This window comes from Lemur catta, chromosome 15 (genome assembly GCF_020740605.2).
Source record: "Lemur catta isolate mLemCat1 chromosome 15, mLemCat1.pri, whole genome shotgun sequence".
Lineage (NCBI taxonomy): Eukaryota > Metazoa > Chordata > Mammalia > Primates > Lemuridae > Lemur > Lemur catta.
This window is the reverse complement of record NC_059142.1, coordinates 57,604,668-57,618,663: the sequence shown is the minus strand read 5'-3', so window position 1 is coordinate 57,618,663 and position 13,996 is coordinate 57,604,668. Positions and strand designations below refer to the sequence as shown.

Below are 13,996 nucleotides of genomic sequence, written 5' to 3'. Positions count from 1 at the left end.
CCTTAGTGTCAGCACTGGCTAGAGCTAGTGTTTCAGAGACCTCTTTACACACATTCCTTTGCTGGGGAAATAGCACACCAAGAAAACCTTTCAATCAGACAAATATCAACAGCAGGTATTATATAGCTTGTGATAATGTTAAGAGCACATACGAAAAAGAGACAAATTACTTGAGTTAAACAGTATGATTTTGGAAACCACAAATACGAGGATTATAGATAATTTTTTTCTTGCTTGACAAAAAAAATGGAAAATTCTTAGACTGCAATCTCATAGTCAATATTGTGAAGGGAACCTGGTCTGAAATCAAAAAAGATTCAGTAAATTGAGATTTGATGGCCGGGCGCGGTGGCTCACGCCTGTAATCCTAGCACTCTGGCAGGCCGAGGAGGGCAGATTGTTTGAGCTCAGGAGTTCGAGAGCAGCCTGAGGAAGAGCAAGACCCCGTCTCTACTAAAAACAGAAAGAAATGACTTGGACAGCTAAAAATCTATATAGAAAAAATTAGCCGGGCATGGTGGCGCATGCCTGTAGTCCCAGCTATTCGGGAGGCTGAGGCAGAAGGATTGCTTGAGCCCAGGAGTTTGAGGTTGCCGTGAGGTAGGCTGACACCACGGCACTCACTCTAGGCCGGGCAACAGAGTGAGACACTGTCTGAAAAAAAAAAAAAAAAACATATCCACACAAAAAAACCCGTACATGAATTTTCATAGCAGCGTTGTTCATCATAGTTGTTTGGGTTCACTCACTCACTATCTATTCATTAGTGCATACATAAGTCAAATGCTGTATATCCTACAATGGAATAATATTTAGCCATAAAAGAGAATGATGTACTATTGATATACACTGTCCAGATCACACTTGAAACATTATGCAAAGTGAAAAAAAGCCAGTTGGCCACACAGCATATAATTCCATTTATATCACATGTCCAAAGAGGCGAATCTAGAAAGATGAAATATGTTAGTGGTTGCCAGGGGCTGAGGAGAGGGAAGAACGGGGAACGACTACTAATTTCTTTTTTTTGGGGGGGGGTGATGAAAACATTGTAAAATTAGATAGTGGCAAGGGCTATATAACTCTGACTTATGTACTTTAAAAAGGTGTTTATGTTATGTGAATAATCTCAATAAGGCTGTTACAGTAAAAAAATTATTTCTCCCCTCACTCCCGCAAAACAGAAAAATCGGTTACTTAGGATGTACTCTCAGAAGTACTAAGTTCTGCTCTGTGACATTGCCAAAGTGCTTCTGCAACAGGTTCCACAGATCTGTACTCCCTCCAGCACTGCATTTAGCACCTGTGTCACTGTGCGCACGTCTGAATCAGCACCATCTCTTAAATCTGATAAAAAAAATTTTATTATTGGTTTAACACTTTCTTCTCCTATTTTCATCATATATTTCTTTTCAAAGGGTCAGTTCTTAGCCTTTAAAATTTACCATCTTTATGCATACAGCACAAATGCTTCAATTTCTCAGGAAATGTAGAAATAGTTACTTTCTTACCATTTTGGTCAGCAATAATTAACTCATCCCAATGGGTTCCATTTCAGCTTTTAACAATAAAACCTGCCTTGAAGTCAAATATTTTGAACAGTTATAAGAACCACTCTGCTTCTCAGACAGGGAAATTAAGAGGGTCACTACAATATGAGTCCACCTGGGTTATGTCTATTTCCAGTTTCCTGACTGCAATTCACTTTCAAGTGAAATGTCCAAGTGGCTCCCAAGATATTTTAAAACCATAAGGTGTAGCAGAAAGGAAATGAAACATTTATCGGCACCTTCTACAAGCCAAGCGCTTTATGTGTATTACTTCATTTAATCTTAATAAGCCTATTACCCTCACTTAAATGAAAAGAAAAATAAAAATCACCAAGGGTAAGAACTTGCCATGCAGCAAATATGTGCCAGATTTAGGAATCAAACTGAGGTGTGTCTAACTCCAAAGTCCATATTCTTTCTGCCACTGTACAGCGCTTCCCAAGCTTACTGACTCTGAAAAATCAGAAAAGACTTCAAATGTGAGTTCTGCCACTTACTGTGTGACTAGTTTCTAAGCTTCTTTAGAACAGTTTACAAAAACAAAATAAATGTAAAAAGAGGCTAAAAACTCACTGTGGAATGAAACTTTTTAAAAAATAACACTTTTTTAAAACAGTAAAATGTATGGAATAATTCTAAACACTTTTCTCGAATTTATCTCACGATTCACTTTACCTTCCAACAAACAGAGACACCTGCATATCCATTCACAAACATAATGTGGATGAAAAACATTTTTTAGTGACTACACTGCCAGTCTCTAAACAAGAAATACATCATTTCTCAGTAAAAAAAATCCACATTGACTACACTGCTTTTTATTCTTCTTTACCATGTGAGAAGTGCTTTCCACAACACATGCACCGTCCAGGATATAGCATTGCGGGGTAAGAGAAATGGCTACTGAACAGAAAAAGACTACAAGAGCTTGCGAGCAAGCAGTAATACAACACAGAAAACGACATAGCTAAAAACAAGGCAAAACATCAACAGCCTACTTCTACCCTAGGTAACAGGTACCTTTCCTGTGGCAAAGGAAAAAACATTTAAATTATAAAACCCTTAAAGGATATTTGATTGGCTTTAAAAATTGCTACTTCAGGCCCAGCACAGTGGCTGGTGCCTGTAAGCCTAGCACTCTGGGAGGCCGAAGGGGGAGAATCCCTTCAGCTCAGGAGTTCAAGACCAGCTTGAGCATGAGTGAGACCCCATCTCTACCACAAACAGAAAAAAGTAGCCGGGCACGGTGGCCCATGCCTGTAGTCCCAACTACTTGGGAGGCTGCGGCACGAGGATCACTTGAGCCGAGAAGTAGGAGGTTGCAGACAGATATAACGACTCCACCAGCACTCTAGCCCCAGCAACTGAGTAAGAGCTGTCTCAAAAAAAAATTGCTGGCCGGGCACGGTGGCTCACGCCTGTAATCCTGGCACTCTGGGAGGCCGAGGCGCACGGATCGTTTGAACTCAGGAGTTCGAGACCAGTCTGAGCAAGAGCAAGACCCCGTCTCTACTAAACATAGAAAGAACTTATACGGACAGCTAAAAATATATATAGAAAAATTAGCCGAGCATGGTGGTGTATGCCTGTAGTCCCAGCTACTCAGGAGGCTGAGGCAGGAGGATTGCCTGAGCCCAGGAGTCTGAGGTGGCTGTGAGCAAGGTTGACGCCACGGCACTCTAGCCCAGGCAACAGACTAAGACTCTGTCTCAAAAAAAAAAAAAAAAATTGCTACCTTAAGACCTAAACAATTACTTGACAAGATTGGGACTGGTAATTTCCAAGAATGCAATACACCAATACATATCAGCAATTCTTCCACAAGAATTTTCAGTCATAAAACAAAAGTCAAATCAGACATTAACATAAGAATTCTTACATGCTAAATTTTCTTTTTCTAAAAACTCCCTCACTCTGACACATAAAAAGGGTAGCAATATCTAATAAAACTGTCATACTACACATAGATGAAGGATGTCAAAAAAACACATTTTTCTTCTAGAAGTTTTTAATATTAAGACATCAGTAGGACTTGGGCAGTCTAAAAAATATGAACATATTTACAGGCCCATATTTCACCATATGGCTATTTAAAATAATTCTACTTTACATAGAGTCAGGAACGGTTTTTGTTAGCTAGTATAAAACAATCAGGCTATTGTACAATGGTGAGAGAGCTCCTAAGAAAACAATTACTGCTTAAGTAATTCTCGTCTCCAGTTGACTCTGCCACATTCTGCTCTCCATAAACACCATTGTTTTTAATCACAACTTTACTGACAGCTTTACCCTTGTCAAACAAAATTTTCACTTTCCAATAAGACCCTTTCAAACTGAAGTAATAAAAAGCAATGCTTATATGATCATAACATTTGCTAAGGCAAAATGTTATAGAATAGTATGTATAATAAGATTCTACTTTTGTGAAAAAGCATATATTCACTGATTTATCTGGAAGGACACTCAGCAAAATATTACCAGCGGTTGGTTATCTTGCGGTGGTAGGCGTAAAGGTTTCTTCTTTACCTTATATGTACTTTCTGATGCTCTATATTAAACACTTTTTTTTCATATGCACATAAGAGAACAATTTGAGTTAAAGGATAGGAAATGTGGGTGTCATATTTTATAACAATTCAATACCACCAGTTCAAATCCACTTATTCAGAATTAACATAAAGCAAATGTTGCTCAAGAAATACCAATAAATTCCCCTGAGCCAACAAAGTTCAATTTTCAAACAATAAACTTCCTCAGATAAGAAAATGATGCCTGTAATTTCATGTCTCTTTACTGGAGAGCTGGGGGGAGGGTTGGAAATGGGCTGGAATGTCCAGGTAACCACAGGAAAGATAACAGGAAAAAACTTGAGAAACAAGACAAAATCATTTCATTGATTTAGTGACATTTATTTGTAGAAGAAATCATGGAGTAGCAAAAGTAAATGATCAGAAAATGTAAGCAAGCGCTTCAAGAGTAATAATGGGCAAAAGAAGAAAAAAGCCAGAAAAAAAAAAAAAAACCAAAGAACTGAACTCGGACATATTTATGTAAATCATTCTGGGGGGAAAAAAAGGGTAGATAATGCCATATCACTAACTGAATCGGATCTGCTTTCTTGACTAGAAAAGGAACACCTTTCAAAAGGCTTAGTTACTGCTCAGTAGCAAAACCAAGAACATTCTCAGAGGAATCTGAAGATCTTTCGTGCCTGCTTTGGAATAAGCTAAACTATTAGATATACAGTTAAATAACATACAAACATATAAATAGCTAATTTTATGCATTAAATAAATTTCAAGTAATCATCAGATGTGAAGGGAACATAATTTTGAAAAAGAAAGAAAGTAAAGCACTGAGGTAATTTCACTAACTCCTATGCAGAAATTATCTTTAAACCAAACCAACTAACTCTACTAGGTTAAAACATAAGAAATTGCCAATATTCAAGCAAAAACCAGCAATTTCACATGGGCCCACCCAGTGGTCTCCTGATAAATACTGAACCACCACCTCTTTTGAAAGACAGAGCCCTGATCTGCAGCTTTTGCCCACTCCCGTGTTGTAACTGTCCCCCCACGGCCAGTCCAAGCTGCAGACGAGGCACCGGGCGCGGACTCGGAGCGAGAGGCACAGGCACCCACCGACGCCAGCACCACTGGCTCCACGGGACACGCTGAGGACCAGAGCAGGTCCCAGACTGTCTCACCCTTTTCTAAAACCAGGCTTTTGTCTGACCGATCCAGTTTCTGTCTTCCCCAGGTCAGAAGAAATGTGCTGTTGACAGTTTAAAATACTAGTACACTAAAATCATTCATAACAGAACAGCTGAGACTGGTACCCGGTTTCATCCATTCAACACTGTACTGCACACCTGTTTGGTGCCAGGTAGCGTTCTAGGCATTGTGGACAGCAGGGAACAAGACAAAGGAGGTCCCTGCTCTCATAAGAAATATACATAAAAATACATAATTTCAAGGACTGAGAAATGCCATGAAGAAATTAAAACAGTAATGGGGAAGCTATTTTAAACGGAGTGGTGACTTAGGTGATATTTAAGCTGAGACCTTAAAGTTAAGGGGCCAGGCTCAAGATCTGGGAAAGACAATTCAGACAAAGGAAACAACTAGTGTAAAAGTCCTAAGGCAAGACCAAGCATGGCATGTTTGAGAAATTGAACAGACTAACTTGGATAGAGTGTAATGAGCAAAGGTGAGATTGTCTGAGAGGTTGTCAGAGGCAGGAAGATCTCCTGAGCCCAAGAATTCAAGACCAGCCTGGGCAAGACAGCAAGACCCCATCTCTAAAAAAAAAAAAAAAAAAAAAATTCTGCTCAGCTGGGCACGGTGGTACACGCCTGTAGTCCCAGCTACTCAAGAGGCAATGGCAGGAGATTGCCAATGTAAAAACCTCCAATAGAAGTCTCATAGTTTTAGGGAGGGATTTTCAGTGTACAAAAATGTATCGGTATACCTGTCCTCTTGGTACTGTACTGCCTATTTCGTCCCCCCTTAAAAAAGGAGAGGAATATAAGTACATTTATTGTTCTGCATGGCAAATTAGTAGCTAGCTACAACAATCCCAGGAGTTATGATCACACCACTACACTCCAGCCTTGGCAACAGAGCAAAACTATGTCCCTTAAAAAAAAAAAAAAAACAACCTGTGACTACAGCTGAAATAAACTTAGTGGTAGGACTACACACCAGCTCAGACATAAGGATCTTACTAACCCAAGATGGTTACTTCATATGTGAAATGCTAACATATGAATTTAAGTACATCAATGTTGAATTCTAATGAAGATAACCTAATTAGTCTATAAAATAAATTCACTATGTTGTTCAGGCTAGGATTATTTCAAAACCATAGGCAAACACTTCTAGTGTATCATCCAAAATCATTTTATTTGGTATGTAAATAGACTTTTTAAGAATTATAAAGGTCATGTTTATTTTAAAGTGAAAGAAAAATATAACACCAAATCCGATTTTTGTTCAAATTAGTGCTCAGGAGTTAAAGTAAATATCAGCATATCAGTCTAAATTACATGTTCATATTATAAAAACTGTAAAGAAATACACACATATACACCCACACTCCCTATAGCCATGAAAACCAAGTCCACATTATGGCCGCATAAAAGTCCCCCAAGTCAATAAACACAAATTTTTGCATATTACACAAAAATAGGAAACTGTGGAGACTGGCTTAAGGAGAATTTATACTTGCACATAAAATTATTTATTCATTCAGGAACTACTGAGCTACTCATTTCAACAATTTATCTAAAAGATTTTTTTTTTAATCAACCAACAGGAAATGAGACCTACAGCTCAGGGAAAAAGGGTAAAAGAAAAAAATCTTGTCTTAGCAGAAGGAAATACTAAAAATCTGCATATCATTAATTCCCCTTGCACTCTCATTTCCCAACTAAATATCAGTTAAACTGCATTTTTAGACTATGCATTTAAGTCTGTACAAGCATTTTTCTTTTTTTTCATTAAGAGCACAAATAAGTATATGCATTTAATGCTACTCAATAAACTTGTGATTATTGTAGCTAGCTGCTAGTTTACCGTGCAAAACAATAAATGTACTTATATTCCTCTCCTTTTTTAAGGGGGGACTAAATAGGCGGTACAGTACCAAGAGGACAGGCATACCAATACATTTTTGTACACTGAAAATCTCTCCCTAAAACTATGAGACTTCTATTGGAGGTTTCTACAAAAAAAATAAAAACTGCTAAGAATACCATTAGGCTTTCTCAGTAATTTCTCCTTTTCTTTAACAAAAAGAATTGAGCAAAACACAGAAGAACAATGAAGTTTTGGCTTCTGATCGCACCTGAGCCTACATCCCTGATAAAAAGAAGGGTATCATATAGTCCAACTTGAAGTGTCTAGTCCATGAAAATCACTAACACTCAGAACTCAAGAAATGGAACTGAAAAGAAATACGGGACAAGCAAAAAATACATTTTTTACACGTTGTCACCCTATTTCCAAACCAGGTTTTCCTCTTCTTTATTTCATTTGCCTTAGCTCTCTTCATTCCTTTCCCATCTCCTCTGTTCCTTACCATTTCACTGTGTATTTTCACTTCCCATACACAAAAATTGAGTTAAAACTTACTTTATATTCTTGTATCTAAATTTGTTTCTACTTAATTCTTACAGGACTATACAGTTTTAGGTGAAGTTCAAATACTTTTGTTACAGAAACATGCATATAGGCTGTAACCAGAATCAGGAGTAACAAGACAAGCAGCCATTCATTCAGGAACTGTGAGTGCCCATCAAGAGGCCACGGTCCTGGGGACTCTGCAGTGAGTAAAACAATGCTCTATCCCTGAGGGCATGAAAGCCAGCCTGCGCTTGGCAGGTTCAAGAAACCTGGAGGATGCCTGGGGACCAGAGTATAGAAAGCCAAGTAGAAACCTGATTGTGTAGGACACAAAACCAGAAAGGCAGGAGGTATAGATCAACAGAGGCTCTTATAGGCACAGTAAATATTGTGGCTTTTACTCTCAAGGATATAGAAAGCCACTGAACGGTTTGAACACAAGAGTAAAATAATCAGACTTTCATGTTAAAAGGATCACCCTGGTTGCTGGGTTGAGAATAGAAAAGTACAGAAGCAGCGGGGAGACTAGTGACTATGAAAATAACACAAACAAGGGATTATGGTTGCTTACAGGGGTGGCAGCAAATTGTGGTTCCATTTATAGTTATGGCAGCATTTACAGTACACAAAGAATGTACTTTCATGACAATTATTTGAATTAGACATGGGAGTATCAGAAGGAAAGCAGTCAAGATGTCTATGAGGTTTGGGGCCAGAGATACTGCAAGAGCGAGTGGACATTTAAAAGATGAGGAAGAATGGAATGGAAACTATTATTGGAGGGGGTGGGAGAGAAGAAGGAGGCGACGAGTTGTTCAGTTGTGACATGTTAACTTTGGGATCTAGATGTCTAGTTAAATTAGACATCTAGCTGAAAATGTTGAGTACACAGATGAACATACAAGTCTGGAGATTAGGAAAGAAATTCAGACTAAAGATAAAATTTTTAGTTAGAAATATATAATTCTAGCTAGATGAGATCAAAAGGGACTAAATATAAATACAGAAGAGGTCTAAATATATATACCTGGAACACTGCCTCATTTTTTAGAAGTTGGAGTGATGAAAAGAACCAGCAAAAGAAACTGAAAATAAGCAGTAATATCACAGAAGCAAAGGGAAGAAGGTTTCAAACAAGAGAACATTATCAACCACATCAAATGCTGTTATTGCTGCTATATTCACTGACATTAGAATTCACCAAAGAGGTCACTAGTAACCTCAAAAAAGAGCTGCTATGGTAGAATGGAAGAGAAAAAAACCTCACTGTAGTGGATCCAAGAGAGAGAGGGAGTACTGAAGACCACAAATGTCAACTTTTCTGGAGAGTAGTAACTAAAGAAAGATGTGAACAAGGTTTTTTAAAGATGGGAGATAGCAGTATCTATATGCTGCATATATTATCTATACGCTGACAGAAACGATCCAGCAACTATTATAAGCATTGACAAGTCAAAAGGGTCCACCAAAATTCAAAAGCTAACTGCAAAAAAAATAGTAATCTACATTATTTTGTAAAGATCAAGATTGGCTTTGGAGTGCATTAACTCAGACTTCTGAAGAGGCCAAATATTGTTTTTAAACATATATAAATAAAATAATAATAGGCAATGCAACCTTAGAATAAATGCAATACTAAAAATTTCATCGTCTTTTTAATAAGCAGTTCAATCAGTTGTAAAACTATAGATGAAGTCCATATGTGGAACCACAAATTATTACTAATAATCCTTCTAATTTCAGCATTATCAAGTTAATCCTGTGTTTGTAAATAGTAAAGAAAAGGACAAAATAAAATTCCTGAAATGGTGCTTTAATTAAAAATGTTCCTTATGGAAAAGGAATCCAATGTTTATCATCACTGATTTTTAAACACAGAAAATATTGTTGTCGCAAAGATTATTTACAGAACACAGAACCAGAAGTACAAGACCTTTCAATAAATATGCTATCCTAAAATCTTCTTGTAAGACAGAGATAATAAAAACACCAGTTTGTTAAATCTCTTCCTCCCTTCTTTTTAAAATGTAGATAGATTTTACTAAACAGACAATAGGAAAGTGTAACCCAATGATCTTAGCCCTTTTAAGTTACTTATTAACTTTTAAATAGACTGTTAGGAATTTACAGTTCCTGCAGTTCACCTGCAATCTTTCCCAACCTAAAGCAGGCACTAGGCGTTTAAGACAGCCTCCACTTGCAACATCGATTATAAGAACTTTATGCTCGTTTTAAAAAAGGATTATTGTGAGTTTTGTTCATCCCAGAAACAGCACTCAACACAGATCTCAGCACATAATAGATGTTTAATGAATATCTGTTGAGTAAATGGTAATGTTTAATTGTATTAGTGCAACATTAGGTTTTTTTTTTTCCTCTCCTTCAATTTACAGTTCTCCCTTGTAGAAAAAGAAACTTAAGACCATAGCAGTCCCTCAAGAACACATAAACAACTTTACTCACAATGAAAAATAAAGCCGGGTCTCAAAATACAATCCCAGCGCCTCTTTATGTTCTCCATTATTTTTAAAGAAAATGAGATATAAAGCCTGTTTTTAAGAAATAGATAATGTATACCAACTTTTCTCAAAATAAAAAATTCACATTTCAAACTTATTTTCTATGTTAGTAGCACTGAGAGTAACAACTGATTTTCCAAAGTATGCATATATTGGGTAAAAATCAAAAACAAGCATATAAACAAAACTACATGTTTTTTGCCAACGTTTTTTCCTTCATCTTAGGCAAAAGGGTATGTGCCTAAATTTTACTACATGTGAGACCCGCTTTGTCTGATGTTTCCAGATTCATTCGTTCAACAAATATTTTAAGGAGCATCTACTGTATTCCAAGCCCTTTAACGTTTAAATTTTTTAAGCTGCACACCACCACCAAATTCCTCTACGAAGCCTCATCATTTAAAATAATTGCAAGGTAATAAGGAATCTCAACACTGTTTATTGCACATATTTAAGTCAGTGGATTGGGGCGCTTTTTCAGCTGTTAAAGCGGCAGAGCGAGCCGCTACCCACCACGCCCGGGACCAAAGTCACAACCCGCAGCCACAGCCGGTGAAACCACCTGGGGGAGTCGCCCGCGCTCCTCCGACGAGGCGGCGGGACTTTCGCTCCGAGCCCAGCGAGCTCCTCGGCGGGACCCGCGGGCGGGACGCGCCGGGCGCCTCGGGCAACAGTTGGGGATCCAGAGCCGGGTCCCCGCCCCCCCAACCCACACCTGGAGACCCCGGGCGTCCCCTCGCGCCACCCTCGCGACCGCCAGACCCGCCAAGTGGGGGAGGGGTCCGCATTCCCGTGTCCCCGCGGCGGGCGCTCGGCCGCCTCAGTGCCCGCCTGCCTGAATGCCGAGCTGCGCTCGCGTCAGTTCCTCAGAGAGAATGGACGAAACCCAAAGGGCGGTCCTCGGGGAAGAGACCTCGCCCAAACCTGGAAGCAGAGCCCCAGGCGCAGCCCGCAGCGCACGGCTGGCAGCGCCGGGCAGCGCTCACCGCGGAGCCCTCGGGGACTGGGGTTCGGGGCTTCAGGCCGCCGCGCAAGGGCCCGAGAGGGCGAGGCGCGGGGCCGGCGCTGCACTCACCGTCGCCTTTGTCTCGGCCGCCCGCTCCGGCAGCCCCGCTCTCGGGACGGCTCCGAGGGTCCTGTCGCCCCCACAGCGGCAGCTGCGCTCCAGGCACGCTCGCCGCTTCCCGGCTCCCTCCACCCCGCCCAGACTCGTGCGCCGGCGCAGCCAGAGGCGACGCACGTTCCGAGACTGGCGGGAGGGCGGGCCTTCGTGACGCAGCCGCCGCGGCCGCCATGACGGCCCCGCCCCGGCCAGGACCCGCCCCGGCCGGGCCCCGCCTCGGGTTGGGCGGCGGCGGCTCCCCCACCTCCGCGACGCCCAGCCGCTTCCGAGGCGAGCCGCCCGCCGGCAGCAGGGGGTGGAGCCTGCGCGGGAAAGCGCGCGCGGAAGATGGCGACCGAGCCTGGGCGGGAGCGCGCGGGAGCCTCTTCCCCGCCCGGCCTGCAGGCAACTGTGGATGGCGTCTGCGCGCGGTGTGGGCCGCGGCCGTGCCCTGACGAGGAAGCGGGGTGCCGGGCTGGCGGGGGGCGAGGTGTCTGTCGGTGGCAGGTGAGACCTCAAGGTCCTGAAACCCTCCGACCACTGTTTTTTTCAATGTATCAGTCAGAATCGTTTTGTCATTCAGACTGCTGTGACTTTAAGGCTCTAGCTGGGCAAACCCTTGGAAAATTTGCTAAGGGTGTCCACTGGGTGGATGCTTTGAGGGAACCTGAATAAAAACCCTGAGACACCAAAAACCGGCTGTGTCCCTGAAAGTGAGAGCAGAGTAGACTGCAGGCAGCTGGGGTTGACTGTGTGGGAGAGGGGAACAGGCAGGACCGCTCAGGGTCTGGAGGCCATGGCCAGTCCTGCGTTGTTTCTCCAAGGCCAGTGGGAAACCACTGGCAAAGTTATAAATCAGGAGAGCGACATGACGAGACTTGAGTCTGTAAAGCGCTGTTTGCCTTTGTCAGGTTGAGACCACCGGTGTGTGTGGGGGGGATCTGCGCTCCCCCTGGGGGGCTGCACTGAGAGAGCATGGCATAAACACAGGGTGTTCCTGCCCGGAATGTGCGGTCTGCATCTGCTCAGGAGCAAGTGCTGCCCAGACCAGCCTTGGAGTCATCTCTGCTCTTTAGATCTGCCAAGGCTGGGAAACTGAGAGCCAGTCTCAGAAACAGTTCCAGAAAAAGAAACTGGAACCGAAGGGAAAGACACATTTTTCTCCCAGTTGAGGAAGGCGGTGAAGTGGGCCTGGTGGATTGGACTGTCAGGGAGAAAGGTGTGTTTCCTGATTTGGGGTTAACGGTGATGATCGGGGAGCGTGTGGCTATTGTGAAACATACAGTGAAACACACGGGAGTACCTACCGTGCAGGCGCAGACCTCACACAGCAATGACGCTGGAGACTCTGAAGGCAGGACACAGAGGACTTTACGCTGCGACCGCACGTTCCCTGGAAGGAGAAAATTACTGTAAGGAAACTACGTTTATGAACAACCACCTGCACACCCTGCCAGTGAAACAGAGATGACAACGAACTTCCTCCCAGAGGCTGAGCCAGATCCACGTCCAGCTCAGAGTCTGATACCCCATTAGGGTAGAGAGGCCACCGGGTGGAAGTCACACCCGTGGCCACCACGTCCTGGGCGTAAGGGACCCCAGTGTGGTGGAAACTGTGGTTCCCCGTTTCCAAATGTCCACACGGAGCCCCTCCCAGGTCTCTGAGGACTGGCCGCCCCTTAACAGGCGGCTGGGGACAGCAAGGCAGTGTCCCCAGGGCTGGGACCAGAAGGTCGCACTCACCCTCGGAACCTCAGGTCTGGGCATGGGAAGGCCTAACTCACTGGCAGCCGCATCCTCTCACACAGGGCGTGATGCCAGAGGACAGGAGCAAACAGATGGTATATCTGACATACCATCAAAACAGAAAATAAAATAACTTTTTCAGACCAATAAATGAAAGAAATTATCACTACCAGATTCTCATTACCAAAAAAAAAAAAACTAAAAGAAATTCTTCAAGCAAAAAAACATTAACCAGCTGGAAAGGTGGATCTGCACAAAACAACGAGGATGACAAGAACGATGCCCTGTCCCCATCCAACGATCCTGCGTTTTCAAACCAACTCGCAGAGTCCCAGAGGGAGGGACCGTCTCACCCACGCGCGCAAACGCTAACCTCGGTGACGGCTCCGCCGGGTCCCCCACGACGGGGCCAACACAGACTCGGCAGTGGCGGGTCAAGGCAGGGGCGGCAGCTCTGCCTGGGCGCCTCAGCCCTTCCCACGGGTCAAGAGAACAGGACCTCCCCGGAGCCCAGGGGGACTCAGGGCTTCACGGTGAGTCCCCACCCCCGCGGGGCCAGAGGGCAACGCCAGCTGAGCTGTGGCCGCCTCCTCCAGGGACGCTGTCGCTGCGGCCCTCTGGGAAGGGAACGCCGGCACCTGCCGTGCGCAGAGCGTGAGAGCGGAGCACCGTCCGGCCACTGCTCCCCCCCACCCCATGCAGAGAGGGAGACTGAGTCAGAAGCCAAGGAGGGCCCTCCTCGCCCCTGGTCACTCGGCCACAGGGGACAGCTCCAGGGCAGGGACCCGGTGGTCCAGCAGCTGAGGCCCCAGCGGCAATGCCCTCTGCCCCCCACCCTGGCGCCATCTGCCACCTCATGGCCAGGCCGGGGCATCCGCCCCCCCACTGGCCGCCATCGGGCAGACGTTACCCGCACTGCAAGGAGCGCAGAGGAGACCACCGCCTCTCAGC

General features: G+C 43.6%; 1 long non-coding RNA gene across 2 annotated transcripts in view; it reads right to left on the bottom strand.

The window, feature by feature from the left end:
- The window catches only part of LOC123620604, a 55,104-nt gene extending 43,711 nt beyond the window's left edge, over positions 1-11,393 (bottom strand). Inside the window, exon 1 of one of the 2 annotated variants that reach the window (XR_006728917.1) lies at positions 11,273-11,393. This is a non-coding gene — a long non-coding RNA (uncharacterized LOC123620604). The remainder of the gene's footprint in view (positions 1-11,272) is intronic. The other variant, XR_006728918.1, reaches the window with a different exon arrangement.
- Positions 11,394-13,996: the final 2,603 nt, after the last annotated feature.